This window comes from Diabrotica undecimpunctata, chromosome 6 (genome assembly GCF_040954645.1).
Source record: "Diabrotica undecimpunctata isolate CICGRU chromosome 6, icDiaUnde3, whole genome shotgun sequence".
NCBI lineage: Eukaryota > Metazoa > Arthropoda > Insecta > Coleoptera > Chrysomelidae > Diabrotica > Diabrotica undecimpunctata.
This window is the reverse complement of record NC_092808.1, coordinates 146,104,962-146,129,175: the sequence shown is the minus strand read 5'-3', so window position 1 is coordinate 146,129,175 and position 24,214 is coordinate 146,104,962. Positions and strand designations below refer to the sequence as shown.

The following is a 24,214-nucleotide window of genomic DNA, read 5'->3' as shown; positions in this document are numbered from 1 at the left end:
CTTATTCTACCTCTATTTCTCTTGTTTATTGTCCAGTTTTCGGACCCATATGTCAGGATACTTCTTGTCAGGGTATTATATATTCTCTTTTTTGTCTTTATCGTAATGTTCTTATCCCACAACACTAAGTTTAGTTGTCTTATACAGTTTCTTGTTTGTCTCAGTCTATTGTTTATATCTTCTTCTGTTGTTCCCTGGTTCGATATTATGGTTCCTAAATACTTGAATTTATCTGTTCCATTTATTTGTCTTCCCTCGTCTATCTCTAGGTTTCTCATATCCTTGTTTTCTGTTGTTAGGTATTCGGTTTTCTCTAAGTTTATTTCCATTCCGTTGTTTTTATATTCTTCTTCTAGTTTTCTGAGCATAAAGCTGAGATCTTCTTCATCTTGTGCGATGACTACTTGATCGTCGGCAAAACTTAAGGTGTATAGGTATTCGTCTCTTACTGGTATACCCATTCCTTCGCACTTTCTCCTCCATGGTTTGAGTGTCTTTTCCAAGAATATTTTAAACAGAGTAGGGGACGTAGCACAGCCTTGTAGAAGTCCTTTTGTCGTCTTAAATGGATTGTAGGCTTTATTTCCACATTTAATAGCTACTTTGTTTTCTTTGTATAGTGCTTTAACTGCTTTTATTAGTGTTTGTCGGATTCCGAGATCATTCATTGCTTCCCGAGATATTAATTATTAATATGGAAACTTATAAAAACATGCAGAGTATAATTTGTTTATACTTAGTATGAATTATTTTATGACATTTTAGTTAAACTTGACAGTTGTAGGATCGTAATCTCTCTTTTTCTAATTGAAAATAATTAAATAATTTTAATATTAGTCTTTGTTCTTTCTCGATATATTTCGGTATATTTAAAATATTTTTATGACAATAAATACAAAATTTTCACTGTAAAATCTCTGATTATACTAACCTGGAATGACAATTATCATTTTATCAGTTGACATTGTGAAAGTACTCTCACGATCGAGACAATCTGCGTCAAATTATATTTATGCGCATCGTTGATTGGATATCTATTTAGCGTATTCTAAACTCCAACCAATTATACATCCGTAAGTAGAATTAGCTTTACGATAAATCATTTTCTAAGTTCTATGTATAATAATCACAGACTTACGTTTTTTTCTGTCACTTCTAGCTTAATGTGTTGGAGAGAATTCGATCATTTATGACGCACTGAAAGAAGGGTTTGGGATGAACTATACTATTTATGTTCTAATGTCATTTGTCTTCTAATAAAGTCTTTTTAATCCTAGCTTATTCTGTCAGGTTTAAAACACGGCAATAAAGGAGATATGATGTAAATTGAAAATTGTTTTAATCCAAATGTACTAGATTACAAAATATTTATTTTTACTTTAATATACTAGATTACAAATATTTATTTTTACTTTACGTTTTATGAAAACTTAAACAGTAACTACGTTATATTAATTCTAAAGTTCCTAGAATAGTTCAGTAACTTTAAAAAAAACTGTCAAATACCGTATAAAGGAATATATGAGGCGGCCGTTGCACTTGGAGAAAAGAAGAACTAAAAGTGAAGTCGGAACCCGCGGCTATCTTTACTAAACCATCGTGAAAGTGTTCTGTCTTTATTTTTGTTCTTGTTCCCGTCGCGATGTGTTTATTATTATCTTCACCAAAGGTAAAACTCATATTGAAGAGAAACAATGTTGCCAGTAATTCTTATGCCACGAAAATATTAAAATCTTATTCAAGAGATAGTAATTTAAACAAAAATGAGCAAATGTTTCTTCTACGTAGTTCTTCGAAAAAGCAAACTTAAATAACATATATTTAATGTTCGCAGTTAAACAGTCATAGAAATCACGCTAGCAACAGCTGAAATATCGAATAAAATTCAGAACTGGCAGGTATTGGAGGACATCTCTATGTCTGACCACTGCTGGCTAACCTATAATATTAGTCTGAAAAAAAGCCTTATCAAATCGCACAACTCTAGGAGGATGGATGTAGAACTCTAAACCGACTATTAGAAGATGTTCTGCGGAATGAAAAGGCTTCAGCTTCAGGAACTAATACAGAATTGGAACCTATCCAAAACAAAAATAGCTATGCTTATAAAATCCTGTCCAATAAGGATGGTCCAGGAAAGTCGCAAAACCAAATCTTGGTGGTGCACTTAACTGGAACACCTTAGAAAGATGGCGAGAACAGCTGTTAATAAAGCAAAACGCACCAAACTCAAAGAGGATTGGGATTATTATCAATCATATCTCAGAGAGTTTAAGAAAGTCTGCAAACAAACACATAGAGTTGCGTGGAGAACCTTCTGTGAGGAAATCGAAGATTTCCCGCAGGCTTCGAGGCTACAAAAAGCGCTCTCAAAGGACCCACATTGGCATATCGGCATATTAACGAAGGAAGATGGAAACAAAACGTCCAAACTTTGCGAAAGTGCTGAGATCATGATGAAAACACACTTCCCCGGCACTAGCGCCTCAACAGCTCCAAACTGGACGGAAGAAGCAATCATATCCTCACTAAACGACTGGCATCTCGCCAGAACAATGATTAATGTGAAAACGGTAAGATGGGCCATATTGTGCTTCACCCTTTCAAATCACTAGAGCGTGACGGCATATATCCAGCCCTACTACGGTGGGATCTTTCTGCCGCACCTGATGGAAATATTTAGAGCCTCTTTGGCTCTGAGATATATTTCTAGGAAGTGAAGAGAGGTACGTGTGGTCTTCATACCAAAACCAGGTAGAATGGGCTACATCCTACCAAAGGCTTTCCGACCAATTAGCCTAACATCTTTTCTGGCCCGCACCTGCCCACATAAGGGAGACGTCTCCTGGTGACTTGTCCACCTTCCTACAAATGGCAGGTTGGACAATGAACTAAGGACTACAGCTCCCTGGGAGGATGCACAATGGGTGAATTGTGGCCCAATTGCTGTGGAACTTAACTCGCTCTCCTTATTCTACAGATACAGATACAGAACATATTTAACATAGCCATAGACCAGAAAAAATCGAATACATTAAAAGTCAAAAACACTAGAACAATACCCAGCAAACAATTGAAAAGATTAAACAAAAAATACGTAAGAAAAGGCTAAATTACACACCTAAAAAGGTGAAGAAAGAGACACAGGTTGTAACGAAAAATAGCTCAGGTGGGCAAAAAAAGATCAGGTGGTAATAAGCTAATTGTACACAGGAACTTTACAAAGGGTCGCTGTTCGGAATCGGAAATTTCGTTGAAGTGGGTAAGGATATGACTGAAAGTGATAGAGAATTAATTGATAAATGATAGACAGCTAACAATTACATAACAGTTTGACAAGAAAAACCAAGGAATACTGAACTCTAGGAACTGCAAAATAGAGAGCGCCAATAAATCTTAACCTGAGACTTATAAAGGACTTAAAATTGTCAGGAAACATATTAAAGAATTACATCAACAAAACTGCTAAAATTGACATGTTTATTACTAAATAGATTGCGGTCTTTGATGAAATAGAAACAAAAGATTGTTTAAAACGTAAATTAATTTAATTATTACTTAAAATTTCACAAAAATTGATAAATAAAATACTTCAGACTGCAATCTTGAAAACTCGAAAAATGCATTGGGGTTACATTATTACTTAATCCAAATCATATAATAATGTTCGTACGTAATATATATTATACTCATACTATTCTCAAAGAAAAATATTCATTACTTCATGATAGTTGAGATAAAGAGACGAATTTAATATTAAATTATCTAAGTATGCTTTTAACTATCTTACAAAATATTATCTCTACTTCTCGACAACCAAATTACATAAGAGTAATTTTACAAAATGCAATATACAAATGTTTTTGTAATCGACGTAAAACCCTTAACAAAATTCTTCTTCTTCTTAGAGTGCCATATCCCTACGGAACGTCGGCGACTACCATGCTTATAATATTTTTATACTGATCTCGGTCTTGCGCTACGTGTAACAATTGGTCCGCTGTCAAACCTGTCCACTGCCGCAAATTCCTCAACCAAGAGAGTTTCTTCCGTCCTATCCATTTCTTTCCTTCGATTTTACCGTTGAGAATTAGCCGAAGGAACTCATATCTTGGTCCTCTGATTATATGTCCAAGATATTCTAGTTTACGCCTCTTAATAATATTTAATAGAGTTCGTTGATGTCCCATTCTTCGAAGAACTTCTTCGTTTCTGGTTCTGCTAGCCCATGGAATTTTTAGTATCCTTCGATACAACCACATCTCAAACGCCTCGATTTTATTCATGATATCGGCGTTTAAAGTCCAAGTTTCACATCCATACAAAAGTACAGACCACACGTAACATCTTGTAAACTTTTCACGGATTTCCAAATTTAAAGAGTTATTGGATAATAGAGGCTTGAATTTTTGAAATGAGTTTCTTGCCTGTTCAATTCTACATCGAATTTCGAAGGATGAATCTAGATTTTGGGTAATCCAACATCCAAGGTATTTGAATCTCTGAACTCTCTGCAGCGGTTGTTGGTTTAATATCAGTTGGGTTGCGCCGATATCCACTTTACTGGTCACCATGTATTTAGTTTAACAAAATTAGTCTGTATAAAATATTTACACACTCACTTCAAATGTCGCCGAGCCCTGATATAAGTATCTGTTAACGTAAAAGAAGAAGCTTGTAGGGCCCAGGGAGGTTGACTTCCCCTTTCTAGTCGGCAAGAATTAAGTGATTTGAAGTCGTTAACAAAATATTTAACAAGGACGGCTTCGTAAATAATCGGGTGTTGAGAAAACCCTATGCAGATAAGAATAATATTTCTTATCCACATAGGATTTTTATTAAATTAACATCAGCGGCCATCGTGACAGTAAACTACGAGATGAGATTAAGTCGGGGATTCGGTTATTTTTTTATTACCGATCACCAGACTAATTTAGGGTAATATAGACATTTTTACTAGGTGTTTAAAAAAATTAATCCTTAAATTAATGATGAAACTAAAAATTAATTAATTAATAATTAATACTTTTAACATACTTATACCAAGACAAAATGAATATCATGGGAACTGAAATAATATATTTTTAGACTTAATAACAAACAGTCTACGATTATTTATATGTACAGTGATAAACAAAATTTTAAGTTTAAGAAAATTGAACCCATTCAAGGTAGTGCATAAGCCGGTAATAAATGGCTTTTAATGTTTTCCTTTTTACTTTTCTCTAAATGCCAGTTTTTCTGTTAATGTGACTATTTCATTATTCCTTTTGATTATGCTCCCGCTTATTTATTTGTTCATTATTTAATATTATTAAACAATGAATTTTATTCCTTCGTGTGGAGAGCGCTAATTCTCTCATTTTTGTATGTGTGGCCTACTTGTTTGTTTGGCCCTTGATAAGTTAATCTGTAACAATTATTTGTTAAATATATGTAGGTATATATATATATATATATATATATATATATATATATATATATATATATATACGTGTGTGTGTGTGTGTGTGTGTGTGTGTGTGTGTGTGTGTGTGTGTGTGTGTGTGTGTGTGTGTGTGTAGGTAATAAAGTTTGAAGCGTGGAGCTTGACTTAGTAATTAGTTTATTAAAAAGCAAGCCACAGGTTATAATGCTTCAAGTCATTATTTACCGGGTTCGTGTCAATAAAACGGTCAATTGGGTTTGGTGGTTTTACTTTAATCCAGAACTTCAACTCGTTCCTGTATTAATAGAATAACTAATTCGTGCCTGATACAAGAATATTATACAACCTATCCTGACATGTTTCTGTCAGGAAACTTCATTCGATTTTATTACCACTTAATCTACTTAAGAGGCTCATTGAAGAAAAAATAATATATAATTCTATCTTCGACTATTCCTATCTATACATTTGCCTTTTGAGTGTGCTGTTCCTCATCATCCGCTGAAGATTTTTTTACGCCAATATCTGCAGGTTTGCCGATTCAGTGTTTCATGTTAGCAGAAGATAGCATTGTTTATGAAATAAGAAGAACTCATGTTTGTTTTTAAGTCTAATAATTTTTAAATCTATAAAATTCATGGACCATATGGTTCATATACCTTTCCATACTGACACGACTATACACAATTCATCATCCCATCCTACACAACATAAACTGGCAGCCTATCATAGCATATTACATAGATTAACAGAAATTCCGATGTCAAAATACAACTTTGAGACAGAATTAAATATCATTAAGCAAATAACAGTAAACAATGGGTACCTACAAATAATTAATAAAATTTTAAGTCAAAAACTATACAGGCAAAATATCAGGAAAAATAGCCAAACACATAAAAAGAAAGGAATAACACCAGCTTTTAGAACAAACAACAAGTTAGGCAACTATATTAAAAACAACAAGAGAAAAACAAAGAACCCTTACATAGTGGTGTATAAACTTAAATGTGGCGACTGTCCAAAATCCTACATCGGTCAAACTGGTAGAAATTTTAATAAAAGAATAGCAGAACATAAAAGGGCTTTCAATAATAGAAAAACAGATTCTACATACGCACTTCACCTTAGGCACTCTGCCGAAACAGCTGTAGTGATAAGATATAATAAATTTTGTGGAAGTTTTGAAAACAAAGTTTTTAGTGTTTTATTGATATATAAAACGAATTTCCATCAAGTAACGGTCGAATCCACATGTTTCACATGTCCAGTTTCTCTAAATTTATTCTTTCTCAATTTTGCTAACTGTTTACTGTGTAATAGACGTATTAGGATATTTTATAATAAATAAATACCTACTTCTTGTGTTCTGGTTTTATCTTCATATGTAACCATAACGAATAATCCGATTCTCTGTGTTTTCGGTAATGGCACCATTATTTATTTATTTATTTCATGCAATAAACTAGTGCAATAACATGCAAGAACTGATTTAGATTTGACCCTCGCTAACTCGATTTCTAAAAAATATTCTTTGCTATAATTATTTTTAGTTCACCCTGAGCATCATTTTTGTGGAAAAAGTGTATGACTATTGTTAATTCAAAAGTTATCAGGTTTCGAAATATTCGCATTTTAAAATTCACCTACATAATTATTTTTACTCTATTTATTATCAGAAATAATATTGTGATAAATATAATTAAGTATGTACTTCCTCTTTGTTAAGAAATTCCTACTAGTAGACATTCTTGGTACTATCTTAACACTAATTGTTATTCAATCGTGTATATCGTTCAAAATTTGTACATAATCTGTACATAATATTTAATACTTATTTCTTTTTTCATATGTTAATCACATGTTTTCCCAACACCACTTTGTACGTATGTGAAAGAACCTTTTAAAAACAATATCAAAAAACCAAATATCTATTTCTGATTCGAAAATCAATTTTTATTTGTTGTGAGAAAATTGCTGTCTGCATCCTGTCGATAGCAAATAATAAAAAGATATCTAGTGTTTGCAAACACAAAGAATATACACAAAAAATGAAGCAAAAAAGTATTATCTCAAACAGAGCGAAACAAGACTATTGTTCCTAAACGTTTTAGTTTTGTTTTCCTGAAGAAATGTCGGCACGATGTTTGAAATCATGCATTGCATAACAGAAAAAAAAACAGCTGTTGAAACTGCAAGTCGACAGCATCCACTCAGACAAAACAGAGAAGATTTGAATATGACTTAATAATTTATTCAATTACATATATACACAACAGTGGCGTTGCTTTCAAGGAGGATAAAATTGTTTAATGAATTTTATTAATAATAATTACCAGTAATATACAGGATGCAGTGTTATTTTATATTTATATAGATTATTATAGATTATTGCGTGTTTTTTTTTTCGTAATCTAGTAAGAAGCATAACAGAAGTGTCAATTCTATAGATAAGTTTGTCTTTACACTAACCCTTATAAAAAATTATTTTTTAATTATTTATTTATGTATTTCTTAATTATTTTTTACATTGTTTTACTGTGAGTCCATGCTTCCATTCCATATAGCAGAATGCTGAAGATATAAAACATAATAAGCGAATTCGTAAGGGAATTCTTATCGCTTTATTGGTTAATACCTTTTGCATCTTCTTAAATTGTGTTCTAGTTTGCTCTATTCTGCCTTTGATTTCCTGAGGTAAGTCCCACTCCGAAAGACAAAATCTATATCTTTGGGCTTGTACATCCTGTCTGAAACTAGTGGAATACAGATGTCCTGCTCAGGTAATGTGTATCCTCAGTTTTGCCTTATTTTAAACTGATAATTTTTTGGGCTCTCTCGAAATGACAGTGTATATTTTTAGTTTAAAGAATTTTCAAGAAAAACGTTGCAAATCATTTTTAAAATTCGGCATGAATTCACCGTGAATGCCATCAAAGTAGGGGTTGTTCTAGATTTAATTTTATTTATTGCTTCTGGGATTTCTTTACAGGTGAATGAGTGTAAACATTCTGTTCCAAAAGCATAAGTTAACGAAATAAACAAAAATGAGAAGTACAAATTAAAGTTATCTTCGTTCAGTGAAAATGTTAAAAATATGCTACAAGAAGAAAAATACCGCAAGAATTGTATGGTGGATAAAAAGAATGGGAAAGGAAAACTCCCAGGCTACTGGCAGACATTCTTAAAAAAAATCAAGATTTCTATGGCCAACCAAAACAAAGTTGGAAGACCATATCCAGAGAAAACTGATGGAATTTTATAACACTACCTTAGAAACATGAACAAACATATATAACAATAAAATAACCTAAATGAATAAACGGGTGGATCAAAAAAAGCAAGACTGAATGAAACCAACATATAAATAAGATGACAGAGAATATAGATAAATATATATATATATATATATATATATATATATATATATATATATACATATATATATATATACATATATATATATATAAATATATATATATATAAATATATATATATATATATATATATATATATATATATATATATAAAATTCCCTTCTATCCATAGGGTGTTGGGATCAAATGCACTCTCATATCAATTGTGCACGAATCTCCTCCAAATCTTCCTATCTTGTGCCATCACCTTTGCTTCTCTTCATATAACTCCTTTTTGGTCAAGTTGTTCACACTTTGGTCAACACATCATTGCAAGTCTCCCTAGTTCTTCCCCTCTTTTTTTCCCTTTTGGTTTAGTTTCCCATATCTTTGTGACCGGTATTTTTTAGTCGCTACAGATGACCCCACCAACTTAACTGTATTTTTTCAACATACTCTGCCATCGACTCTATTTTTAATAATCTCTTATACCATTGATTCTTACCCGATCTCTTCTAGTCACCCCCTGCACCCTTCGTATATATCTCTTCTCTGCCGCATGGATCTTACTTTGCTGTTGCTTACTTAGCACTCAGGACTCACACGTAAAAATTAGCCTATATATGACCTTTAAAACATTTGTTTTAGTTTGAGTCGTTAATTTTTACTTATTGATGATTGTTCTTCCTATTGCCTGGTGTAATTTATTCGTTTTATCTATACTTTCATTTATATATACTTCTTGTGAGCCAGTTTCCTCAATTGTCACTCCTAAGAATTCAAACGTTTCCACCTGTTTAAAGTCTCAATCTGGACTTGGATATCCCCTCTGTCTTTTGCAATGACCATCGCTTTTGATTTCTACTGACAGAAAATAGAATTACAAAAATAGAGATAGCTTATTTCATGGAAGCAATCAATGGTTAAACATTATTTGAAACCAAGGAATAACCCGATGGATAAACAGGCATTTATGACTATTAAAAGCAATGACTAAAACATGAATATAAGATCTAGGACATATGAGGCTAGAAATACGAACTTTCTACAGGCAACAGGTTGTACTGAGAAAATTGGATCGAGAGAGAAAACCGGGAAGACAAGATAACAGAAGAAACTTCATAACAATATTACGACTGATCAGAGCGGCAATGAATAAACTAAATTTTGCCATAAGGGTCGCCAATTTCCTAAAACAATAAGTACTAATAGCAGAAGAATAAGCACAAATAAAAAAACCAACAAACAATATGATTTATTTATTGCATTTTTAAAAAATTCGAAAAAATCTAATATTTGATGACGCCACTGGATAATATACCCCTTCTTTTAGTGCACTTTGCACTGTAGTACGTTGTTAGGCTATAAACGAAAAATGTAAACCAACAAATGCAATGTAATATAATAAAAACCGATGATACTAATAAATAAAATCAACCTATTATCGGTAACACATAAAACGCATTTTTTATCCTTCTCGAATGATAAATGTATCGAAAACTTAGGTAATAAACAGTAATACTACCAGTTTAATTTATCTTCTAGGACATTTTCAAGAAGAGAACGTGCTGATTCTTGTACGAAGCAGAGGAGAGATAGAAAAAGCAATAAGGACAGATCTGGCTTTCGAAAATATACAATCATCTTAAATACTCTAATAACTATCTAATCATAGCTTTAATAAAAAAAATTAAATTAGCAATAAGAAAAAAAATAACCAGTCACTGTTTATTAAAATATATAATTCATAATAGCAGTTGTATTGCTGAATATTATCTATGATTAGAATACTAATTAAACGATAATCGTTTTCTTTGTATCACCTCTATTGAGAGGGTAACTCTTTGTAGTTTATTTCGAAAACCAAATTTTCTACAAGAAAGGAATTCGTAAAAAACAACTATTCCTGATGAATTAAATGGCATCCAAAATGTGGCTTTCACCATCCGCTTATAAAGATTTTCCACTATTTCCTGATATTAAGCAATGATATGGAGGGGAGGAACATCCTGAGAAAATTAGAAAATTGCCCGACCATCCACGTAGGAGGTTTTGACATTGGGCCTGTCCCCCATTACTTGTAAACAAAATTATGTCAACGAATTTCAGAATATAGGAAATACCGCATGAAGCACTTGGACGACGATCACGGCTCAGGTAGCAGCTAGCAGGATATAGAGATAATCCAGAAGATTAATGAAGAATGAGATAGCCACGCGATAATCTAATGTACGCAGTAATAGAACAAAAAATCCCTGTATTATTTTATTTCTGTTATTTAGGTATGGTTTATTTTACTAACCAGTTTACTAGTCGCCAGAGAAGAAAATGCCATTGAGCCTCTAAAAATCATACAAATAAGCTGAATTTTACTTAGGATGTCAATTTTAGGACGCCAAAAAGATCCAAAAATTTTTACCACTTTTACCCCCAGGCTTTCCCCTAAAACCCCCCAGTAGAGAAAGGAAAACGCAAAAAAATAATCGATTTACCGAGAATCTGTAAGACATAGAAAAAAATGTTTCAAATAACAAAATGTAGGTAAGATAATTTTGAACAAAAATATTTCAGCGATTTTGAATGTCAGTTACGCGCGCGAAATCAAAGGTTTTAAATAAATAAACGTGGCGCGATTTTTGCCATTTTTCATGATTCTCATGAGATCAATACAATTTATCCCTTTCATTGACAAGTCGTAGTCAAAGGAAAGAGTGGGAAAGTTATGTTATTTATTGCAGTCTGTTGATTGGTCAAGGAAATGATTTGATGAATGGAATTTTAACGGAGTTCGATACGAGATGTAAAGAAAAATAAATTTTTGTGTTTTTACTGGTTTGTAAAAAAGTAAATAATACGAAAACTTGTTTAGTTTTTGTGGTAGTAGTCAAGCAGATATTTTCAAACAAATTGTAAGTTTTTTTTGAGAGGCGTCAGATTTGGAGAGTTAAGTAGCGGCCACAACGGTACACAGCACATCGCACCGCACCTAGCCTTGACCATAGCCTCCCTGAAGCAAAGTAAATACAGTATACTCCCTCTATAACGGGATACATTAGATGTCCCGTGAAATTTCTATTGAACTATAACCGTCTATAGCGAGGCAAATTTGGTTATAACGAGAGATATATTATAAATAAGATCCAAAAACGTGTTTTTTACGTTTTTAGTCCGGTCGTGGCTATAAATAAATACCTTTTCAAACAGCCCCTCAAAAAAACTTAACTGCAGCCCGCAATAAACTTCTTTACAATGAATAAATACAACTGTTTCACATCTTTAGAAAATATATGATAGAATGATACTGGACCATTTAAAGCAGTTAAAAATAACAGAGTTCTTAAAATTGCAGAAGCAATAGTTTATGTTATCCTTGAAAATACGATTTATACATTATGTAGTTGGAAAAAAATTTAAGTACAGCTTTTTTGTTCTAACGTATATCATTGATAATAAAAGTAAACAACTCTTTTATGTTTTAATATATTTCATTGACAATAAAAGTAAATTTTCAAAAACGCCATTCAAACAATATTTATTAGCATCTTATATTGCTCCGAATGGCTTCACTATAGGAAGTTAATGGTTTAGAAAACTACAGATTCATATATATGCACAGTATTATGATTGTCTGATATAACGAGATCGGCTTATAACGAGGTAATTAGTCTGTCATTTTAGTTCTCGTTATAGAGGGAGTCTACTGTACAAGCATTGCCGTAAATGAGCGTGGCCACAACAACGCACCGCTCCTTCCTTCGCACATGGCTGGGTACCAACGCCTCGCCTACGTAAATTGAGCTTAGTATTTTCTGATCTTCGCACTTCGCACAGTGATTATTCTAGGGATGGATAAAGCCAAATTAATTATTAGTTGTGTGTTTGGTGTGAACCAATTTGGAACAAAAAAGCAAAAGCCACCACAATAGTTTGGTTTTATCAAAACTGTGGAAAGAAGTGACAGATGAATGTGAAACAACAGGTAAATAAAACAATAAAATGTATAATAAATTACATTTTAATGACTACAGAAATAAGTTTTAAGTTTTCTCGTATCCATATTGCTTCATTATTGAGCCTTCCAGGGGGAACCTGTATATTTTCATTATCATTATCAAATAAATGTGCGATGCACGGTGCGTCAATACGGCCACTAATGTACAAAGCAAAGGCTAAGCTAGGTGCGGGGTATGGTGCTGTGCGTTGTACTATGCGATGTGCGGTGCGCCGTTGTGGCCGCAGCTTTATAAGCAGCATTTGATTGTCGACACAAATTCATACGATTTCATACGGTACGAGATTTAAAAGAGAAAAGGTGTTTTCGGTTTCTTCGTCAAATTGTAAAAGAAAAATAAATATTGTTGTTTTTTGCTGGTGATAGAAAGTGAGTAGTGAAAAAAAAGTTTGTTAACTTTAGTGGTAGTAGACAAGCAGTGCAAGCGGGGATATCCAAAGCTCACAATTATTGTAACTTTAAATAAAAATTATTTGAGGCTAGGCTGTCTATGTCTTTTTTGAGATGACACCAGATTTAGAGAGTTAGAAGCAGCAGCAGATCGTCAATTTTAATTTCGATAAGCAATAATTTGTTCTGGCAAAGATCGACTTAGGAGAATAGTACCTGAACCAGGAGGAATTGAAGCCTAAGAAGAAGCAGTTTCTAATTAAAAATTATTATTTTTTTTTTCAAAGGACACTCACAGTGGGTTTAAAGTGGATTAAAAATATTTTATCGGTGATTGAATAGAAACAGTTTTCTCATTAATTTCTAGAACTGGAGAGCACGTTAGGAACATCTGATCTGTATGTTGTAGATGTTGAAAATTTATGGTATAACTTAATTATGGTACAACCATAAGACAAATATATTGTAATTCAAAATTCCTATTTTTGCTTACCATAACAATATATATATATATATATATATATATATATATATATATATATATATATATATATATATATATATATATATATATATATATACTCGCATGTAATCAATTTAATACCAGTTATTATATTTCTCAACATCTCAATTAAAACTGCATAAGATTAGAAAAACCGGTCCTGTATGGGTACTAACACCAGGTGGATGGTACTAGTCGCATTTTAATAGAGTTTTTCAATAAAACGACAGTCGAATTGATTTATTAGTTGTAAGTGCACGGGTTAGTAAGGAATAAGTGTATTTCCAGGTCTAATATAAAAGCAAAAACGTCCGAAGAAATGAAGATAAAGCGGACGTATCTTAGTCAACCATGCGCGACGCCACTCATAAACGGCCACTTCATAGAGGAATGCTTCGTTCTTCCTTCCTAGTTTTGATGGTTTATTTAAGAAACGAAACTAAATTGCCTTTGGTCAGGTCAGTTCTCTAAAGGAAACTCGGTAGAGTGAGATTACGATGTTACTTAAGAACGGGACAGTATAAACTTTCAATTTTAACTCAAAACTTTAAATATTTATACTATAATAGACCTATACTAGATATGTAATGTAATACTCGATTACACTATACTAATTGAAATTTTGAAACATTTACAGAAAGCTAACAAAAAATCATTAAATGTGTTTTAAAAAAGAAAAGCTGAAAATTGTGAACCACAATAAAAAGTTGTTTATTTCCAATAAAAAGAAACATTTAAATGATACAAGAGGAGTACTTATAGTACTTATTAAAGATTAATTAGTTTTAACAAAATCCGCTTTCTTCTTTTAGCGTAAGGAGCTAAGTAGTCGGGTAAATGAAGGTGAAATACGGCGAAAACTTGTAATTTTTAATGTCACCACCGAATTGTATCAAAATTTGCTATCTATCTAGTTGCTCTCAAATCTACTTACCCTTCACTTTACTTTTAGATTTGTGTAGTTGGTTGCTTTTTATTTTTTACACCTAGCTGCTGATATACAAATTAATAATAAAACCCGTTTGGTCATACGGTTCGCAGCTCTGGAAATCAGCTAGCAAATCTAATGTTATGAAAATACAAAGATTTCAATCTAAAACTCTAAAAACAATCGGCAATACCCCTTGGTATATCCAGAATGAGGCCTTATATAAAAATCTGCAGGTACTAACAATCTTTGAATAGTACAAAAGAATTTCTATACAATATCAAAACAGGTTGAACGTGCATCCTAACACTCTGCCATACAATCTTCTCAATAACGAACAAGTAAAGAGATTAAAGGAATTTGATCCTTTAGACCTACCACACCGATCCTGACAGTGCCTACAGTAGTGAAAGCTACGCCTTTAACAGCGCCCAGACATTGTGATCTGTGCCGCTTTTAGTATTCGTGTTCGCGTATCTGTCTATGTGCACATCCCACCAATAAACAAGCCAATATTTGTGTTCTGATGTTTTGGTCACTGGACCTTACATCTCTTTAACATTGTAAAGAGAAACAATTTTACTTAACGTTTTTTTTTTGTGAAACAGATTGTAAAAAATCTTAGATGTAAATAAACAAAATTAATAGCAGTAAATTGAACATACTGTAAACGAAAATCTAAATATTATGATCAATTTTATAGATGACATACACCGAAAAAGAGTAAAAATATATAACCCGTTAAAGTGATGGTACCTAACACCTGGTTGGGTGTCCTTGGATGTACCTGTACACGGCACCTAAAGGAGAAGAAACAAAGAGACCAGTTCTTAATATTTTCTCGAACTACCTCAGTTTAGAAAAAATATTATTCTGTGTGCCATAGAAAGCGAGATATTGCAAATTTTTCCAGCGCGCTTCAATTTGAAGTTCCATTCTAAAAATAGCAGCTCGAAAAACTCTCCCATTCACTATAACGGATCATAAAATCTAGATCTTCGCTTTTAATCTGTTTAATTTTCAGCTCTTCAAAAGCAAAGTAATATCAGCTGCACGTCTTCAAGGATTTGTTGATAAGCTATCTCTCATATATCTTTTAGAACATTCAAAAACCTTTATAAGATTTTTCACAGATTGACTACGGAAAATCGTTTTTTCACAGATTGACTGAAGTACTTCTATATTATCCAATCATGAAATTAGTATTAGGGGAAAACCAAAAAGTGCGTGTATCATATTGATTTAACATATTGATGCTACGTTATGTATGTTTGAAATCATAGAAGCCAATTTAATATACTTCCTAAACGAATATTTAGTAGGTGCGTTAATGCTGTTCGGTTAGAGCTAACACTAAATAAAGTTGAATTAGCTTCCTATATTCTCCGTTCTTCGTTGCTGTTGCATTCTCGGTGAAAAATAATGTATTGGAGGAAATGCTTCTCTTCGCCGCGTTGTAAATATTTATAGTTACAGCTATTTAAGTTGTAGAATATTTTTATAAAATAAATTCACTTCATCGACAGACTCACGAATTTAACCTCAATATTTACTCAACAAATGTAATATATAATAGAGAAATAAGATTCTATTTTACAATGTATTTTGTAACAAACTTAAACGGTGAAAATAAAACTTCCGGTCAATTTTTTTTGAAAATTTATTCACACAATCTGTCTACATTGACAATAAGTGTTTCTAATGACTATCAACTTACTTAATTTACAATTTAGATAAAGTTTTTAAAATGTAGGGAGTCTTCCAGTGAGTACTGACTTTTCAAAATTAAAAAAAGATTTGTCTTAACCTACCAAACGCTGATCAGGCTAATCCTATGCGACGCGGGATCTTACATGTCTGGTTATCTCTGCCCAACCGAATTTCATGTCCTAAGTACTTAGACGATATAGTCTACCCAATATTTCTTTTATCAACAGCAATATTTATCACCAGATAAGTCATTACTTGCGTCTTGTTCATATTAATCTTTAGGGAATCTTTTGCTTCCTCTAAGGAAGCGTGAAATAATTTTTCAAACATTTTATTATTGCATTATCCACAGGATAATGGAATAGAATTATTAGAAGAATTATTAGGAATCAAATAGACTACATTTTAGTAAATAAAAGATTCCGAAATAGCTTTACATCTGTCAAGACTTACCCTGGAGCAGATTTGGATACAGACCACGTTCCACTGGTGGGAGTATTTCGAGTCAAACTCAGAACAGTGCAGAAAAGGAAAGGACAATCATACGACCTACGTGTGCTAAAAGACCTTGATACGAGGATGAGAGTTCAAGCCACGTTAAACGAGCAAGTGACTGCAATTAAGAGACGAATCGAACGAAGAACAAACGATCAAACATATTACAGAAATAGCAGAAATAGTGTAAAATGTAAAGGATAAACACTTAAAGACAGATGATTAATGGATAAAAAATTATGGATGACAGATGAGATCCTGAAACTAATGGACGAGAAAAGAGAAGCCAAAAATGACCCAGACAAATATAAAACCATAAATATATTAACCCATTAACCGCCAAGGTATGAAATATGTAAATTTTTTATAAAAATAATATAAGGGTTAGTTATTTATGGTGTTTTAAAGACAAAACTGGATATAATTTTTTTTAAGGTTACAGGGTGTTCTAAAAAAATAATGTTGCGTTTTCGCATCAATGGCGGAATCTGTTAAGAAATTAATGAAATACACTTTTATGGATTATGAGATTTATTTCAAAATTAAAGATACAAAAGTAGTAAAACTAAATAAAATATTTGTAAAAAAACTATAAAACCTAATATTACAATTTATGGAAGCTGTCAAAACATGTAGAGTGTAAATGTACATTGCACTTCTGACACATATATATAGTTTGGTTTTTACATTGTCTGCATCTTTTTCTTGACTTTTCAGGGTTACGATGTGGTTTACTTTGTCAGTTCTCATTTCTTTCGGTATTTCTGACTTTGTTGGCCTTCCTCGTCCTTTGTATTTAGAAGCTGATGTACCCTCATCGTCCCTGGCTAATAATGAATTACTTTCTTCTGATTTTATTAGCGCCATAACAATATAAGAGCGAAACTCTAATTGTGATATTGTAGAGTCATTTGCCAATTTATAAATTTTCCATGCATTGACGATTGTACTGTCTACAGTATTTATAAAAAGAGGCCACCACCATTTCTTTCCTCTTACTCTTATACGATAATTGGCTATGCCGTTATCGTGTAAATCAACACCCCCCATATTTTGTTGTATTCTTTTATTAGAAATGGCTGGTCTACACTTACTTCTTTTCGTTGTTTTCTATCATACCGTTTTACTTGCTGAATTGGATTTATTGGTATATTATTTGACATCATAATAACGATTGAATTATCATTCCATTTAACTACACAAATTTTGGATTTTAAATCATATCTAAAATCGAAAGCACCTCTGCCCCCTTTTTTTAAATCATTTGAGCTATCTAAAGGACACTTTTGGATTCTGTTTTCCCGCACAGTTCCTGTGGCGTATATATTATTTTCAGTAAGATATTGAAATAGTTTAAAAGACGAAAAAAAATTGTCAAAAAATATTCTGTGTTGAGAAGGAAATTCAATAACTTTTAATAGATCTATAACAACATCTGCTCCCAGTCCCATATCACTTTTATGTTCTCGTGTTCCAGCGTATGGACTAAACTGAAACAAATATCCATCTTGAGAACAAAGACACCAAATTTTAAAACCGAAGCGGACAGGCTTCCCTTTGATGAACATTTTAGCGGAGTGTCTACCAAAATAAGGAACCATTTCCTCATCGACTGATAAATTTTGTGAAAATACGCCAAACTGCAGATTTCTTTTGTTTATTTTGTCAAATAATGGGCGCAATTTAGCAAACTTATCTTGCTTGTTAAGTTGAGCATTATCACATACATGTATATATTTTTTTATATTGCGAAACTTATTTCGACTCATGCAATTTTTAATTAATGGTACTCCCTTGTCCTCATCTCTGCTCCAATACATCTCCATTTGTGGCAACGTGTGATATCCTGACAAGATCAAAATAGCAATAAATTTCTTTAAATCAGATACTGTCATTGAAAAATCATGTCGATTGTTGTCCTTGGCATATTTTAAAGTGTATTTTAAAATCATGTCTAATAATTCCTCGTCAAAAAAATTATAAAATACTTCAACTGGTGATTTACCGTAAAGCATGTCCTTTATACGTTGTTTTTAAATGTGCTCCTGCGATTCCGGAAAATTACTGTATACGGGGTCCCTTTTGCTCCAGTTTGGATTATATTGAACAGATTTTGCCCTCTTTGAAGTAGCCTTGCTTGTAGAAGGTTCATTATAATTATCTTCAAATTCATTTGTGTTGTCCTCAGCCATCAATTTGAATGTCCCAGCAGTGTCTTGAGGCTTATCATGGCCTATAAGTAATAAAAAAATAAAAGTTACATAACAGTATCTTATATAATTATACCGTATAATACCTTCCAATAAATCGTCATCTATTTCCTCTTCATCAGTAAGCTCATCGACATCTGGTGGTATTATAACAGCATCAATTTCGGTCTCATTTTGAATTTCTTCAATAGCAGCTTCCAATTCTTGAATAGTAAGAGGTCTATTCCGATCATAATTATCTTTCCACTTATTTTTGCCAGAACTCATTATATATGTTTTATCCGCAACAATACAGAGAAACACAATTATTGCTGTATATGCTTATACTTAAACGCTCTAGACAAGACTGAACTAGTCAAATACGGTTACACTTGATTTGTCACGTAGCGTAGCCGGTATTACCTAGAGACAGCACATTCCGCCGTTGATGCGAAAACGCAACAATAAGTTTGAATGCATGTAACTTTTTCTTGATAAAATTATTTAATTTTTTTGTATGGTTATTGCTAAATCTGTAGTTTATGCTTTATAAAAATCATATAAACCATTATATTATAAGCAAAGTGAAAATTCTACAAGAAGATTATATAGTCATGAGGAATCATGTAAAAAACTGCTGAAGAAATTAATTTATAATAGATAAACAATTAATTATATTTGTTCTATAAAATATATTTCAATATCATCAAGCCTTTAGGAATTAAAACATATAAAGAATTTTCTAAAAACAAAATATTTAGTTGTATAAAAAAAATTCCTTTTAAAATGTTGCGTTTTCGCATCAACGGCGCTTAATGGGTTAATAAGAACCAAAATCAGAGAAGCAAAAGAAAAAGAAGCAAGGGAAAGAGGCGAAGAAATTAAGACTTTACAGTCAAAGTACGATAGTCACAATGTACATAGTAAAGTTAAAGAACACACAGGGGGACTAAGATGTAGGTAGAAAGAAAATATAACTGATTCTGACGGAAACATCATCTTGGACAAACAGAGCAAAATAAGAACGTGGAGAAAATATATAGAAAAACTATTTGAAGACCAAAGAGATATCACCTTTAAGCTAGAAGAGGTAAATGATGGACCAAGAATATTACAGCAGAAAGTTTATTCCGCAATAACACAGTTAAAGGATGGAAAAGCGGCAGGCCCTGATAATATACAAGCATAACTACTCAAACTAATGGACAACGAATCAATAGCAATCATCGCATAGATATTCAACAACATATACAACTCTAAAGAAATACCAACAGAATGGCTGAAATCTGAGTTTATTGCACTTCCAAAAAAACCAGAAACAAAAAAATGAGAAGATTACCGTACTATAAGCCTCATGAGTCATCTAAAATTGTTCCTAAAGATAATTCATAAGAGAGCTGTGTGAAAGTCAAATTTCCCCCAACCAGTTTGGGTTCACAAATGCTGTTGGTACTAGAGAGGCTTTGCTTTCAATACAAGTCTTATTCTAGAGATGCAGAGACGTCAACTGCCACGTATATGCATGTCTGGTTGATTACGAGACAGAGTTTGATCGAGTACAGCACGCCAACATGGTGCAAATACTAAGATAAGCAGGAATTAACAACCAAGATCTGAAAATAATTAGAAATCTTTACTGGAATCAGACAGCAAATCTCAGAGTTGAAGGTGAGCACACTGACTATGTAAAAATCATGCGTGGAGTGAGGCAAGGCTGTATTTTGTCTCCTCTGATCTTTAATCTGTACTCTAAAAGAATATTTATCGAAGCTTTGCACGAAACTGATAAAGGTATTCTTCTAAATGGTTACCGGCTAAACAACATCAGATATGCAGATGACACCATAGTATTTGCAGACAACTTACAAGACCTACAAGTTCTTATGAACAAAATCACGTATTATAGTCAACAATATGGACTCAATATAAACGTAAAGAAGACAAAGCTTATGATAATTAGCAAGAAAAGGATAACAGAAAGTCAACTCTACGTCAACCAATCCCGTGTAGAAAGAGTGACGCACTATAGCTAGCTCGGCACCATAATAAATAAAGAATGGACCAACAACCAGGAGATTAGAGCACGCATCGAAAAAGCTAGATCCACCTTCAATCGAATGGGGGCCTTCTTCAAGAGTCACAAACTCTCTCTTGATACAAAAGTAAGAATGCTGCGATGCTATGTCTTCTTTGTCCTTTTTTATGGTGTTGAATCGTGCACCTTAAACGAAGATATGTGCAGAAAACTGGAAGTATTTGAGATGTGGCTATATCGGAGAATACTTAAGATCCCGTGGACTGACCAAGTCACAAATGAGGAGGTCCTCAGAAAAATGAATAAGAACCCAGAGGTACTGACCACCATCAAATCTCGAAAGTTACAATTCTTCGGACATATTACGCGAAATGAATCCAGATATGCTCTCCTTCAAGCCATCCTGCAAGGAAAAATATTTGGAAAACGAGGTCCAGGAAGAAGAAGAACATCTTGGTTAAAGAACCTCAGAATCTGGTTGAATACAACATCTATGCAGCTTTTTCGCGCTGCTGCAGATAAGATAAAGATTGTCATGATGATCGCCAACATTCGTAACGGATACACACATCAAGAAGAAGATCCATACGATCGGCTATAAGGACGATATCATATGCAAATCTCAAATGACTGAGCTTCTCTCCATGTATGTTGATACCATGCTCGTTTAGATGTGCCTTCTTACCAGTATGTTCTAAAAGCGTCATGAATAGCTTTGGAGAGACTGTCTCTCCTTGCCTCACTCCTTACTACAAAGAATTGTATTGCTTTATATCGTCAATTGGTCATAATAGTGCTATCAAATAAAGCCTTGAGTTTTTCTAAATCTGGGTAAGTTTGCACACTTTTCGGTCTTTTAACAATCATTTCTTATGTTTAATTATGAATTTATGTTCTCTTTTGCCCTCTTAACGCTTTTGTGCTTTGATCTGATTTCAAAAAGATCTACTGTCATTTTTATAACCTTTATTTAAGCTGTTCCAAAATTCTTCGTAAGATTTTTGTCTCGCATCTCTTATTACTTTTTTGGCAATTTTATGTTTATTTTTATATAGTTCTTTGTATTTACTTTACTTGCTAGTAATCTTTGATTTTATTTTTAGAGGTCATTTGAACATGTGAAATAATAAAATTCCTTAAATACCTTAGGTTCTTATTAAATGACAGTCAATGGCATAAGGAGTATCGACAAAGAATTTAATATTATTTTAAAAATTTAATATAATTATTTATAATGTAGTTTATGTTTTTTTTATTATTTTTTACCACTGTAAGTTGAACCATCCTAATTGATTTTCAAAAGCATAAAACAATATCGAAATGATTAAAACAGATGAAACGTAACTGCTGAAACAAACAAACGGCTTTCAAACATTCAAAGGCCTTTGTATATGAATCTTCGAAAAAGACAAAGATATACTAGATATATCTGCGAATCATCGAAGGTTTTCTAACAGGACACTGTCGCCTCAACGAGTATATGAATAAAATAGGACTGACAGAAAGTGGGAATTGCAGAATTTGTCAGGCTGATGACAACATGGCGAAAACGTTCTGTGCAACTGCCCAGGATAGGATAGAATAAGGCTCAATAAATTTAAATATTATATGGATGAACCACAATAAATCTCTTTTAAGATAAAGAGGACATTGTTTTCGAATTATATATACTGTTCCGGAATCCTCCCAAAAAAGCGCAATTTTTGGGACCAAAAAAAGAGAAACAGGGAAAAGTAACAGGGAGCCAACTTGCTAACAGTCTGTGGATAAATGAAGGTAGTGCTTCGGAAGCGTTACTTAAACATACAGCGGCCATTCCGCTTCCGAAGCACTGGATGAGAGAGGAAGGTCTGTTTTAGTAGGTAGACGTTCGTCGTAAATTCCGCGACGAAATGGCGTTTAAAAGTACCTCGGAAACTATCGCCGCCAGGACTACGAAGAATGAATTCTGCACTAAGGCCAGTCAGGTGGCGTCCTGGACTAAAATGTTTTTTGAAAATTTCGGACCCCCCTCTGTAAAGACGAAAAACGGTTATGATCTTAAAGAGGCTTAAAAAAAAGGTTGTGTTTAAAAAAAGCTCTTTAAAAAATGTATTTTTATGTTATGTACACTTAGCCTACGGCTCTATTAAAAATAGTCAAGTTTTGTAAAATACTCAACTCATCATCATAAGTGGCTCGACAATCCGTTGTGGATCTTGGCCTTCTCAGAAAGAAGTCGCCACTCCTGTCGATTCCTGGCAACTTCCCTCCATCTTCTAACCCTTAGAATCTGTAGATCTTCTTCCTCTTCATCAATCTATCTCATTCGTGGTCATCCTCTGCTTCTTGTGCCTTCTGGTTTTGAAAATTTAAATCTCTTCGTGTATTCGTGATCTGATATCCGAGCAATGTGTCCAGCCCAAGTATCTGCACTTTAATTTAACGAATTTCACAATATCTGGATTGGTTTATAACTGATATAGTTCAAAGTTGTATCTTCAACGCCATAGCCCATTTTCATTTACGATCCCAAAAATCTTTCTAAGAATTTTTCTCTCAAAAATACCAACAAGTATTTTATCATTTGGAGATTCAGCCTCATATATCAAAACCAAGGTCTTGTATATATTAAGCTTTCGTGCACGTTTTATATTTTTATTTTTTAAATGTTTATGGAGACCGTGAATAGTTCTGTTTGCTATCCCTTTGCGTCTTTTTATTTCGTCGCTTGTTGTGTTTGTTGCGTTTACTAGCGATCCAAGATATGTAAATTATTTGACTTGCTCAAAGGTATGGTTGTTAATTTGAATTCTCTGTTGGATATTTCGAGGGTTTTTAGAAACCAACAGATATTTGGTTTTTTCCTCGTTTACCACAAGTCCTAATTCACTTGCTGCGTCCGCAAGCCTTATAAAATACTGCACCGTGTCACTCATACTATAACTATTTCGTTAACGAATGCAAGAATTTGCGTTGATCTATTAAAAATAGTTCCATTCATTTTAATATTTAATTGTCTGATTGCCTTTTCCAAGGCAATATTAAAGAGCAGACACGCCAACGCATCCCCCTGTCTTAGACCATTATTAATGTCAAAGAACGTAGAGTTTTCTCCTTAAATTCTAACGCATGAGCTTACGTTTTGCATTGTTAGTTGGGTCAACTTAACTAACTTAGGTGGGATCCC

General features: G+C 33.0%; 1 protein-coding gene across 3 annotated transcripts in view; it reads right to left on the bottom strand.

Annotated features, from left to right (window-relative positions):
• blo (bloated) overlaps positions 1-24,214 on the bottom strand; it is a 524,956-nt gene that overhangs the window by 443,185 nt on the left and 57,557 nt on the right. The gene's annotated exons all lie outside the window — the stretch shown is intronic.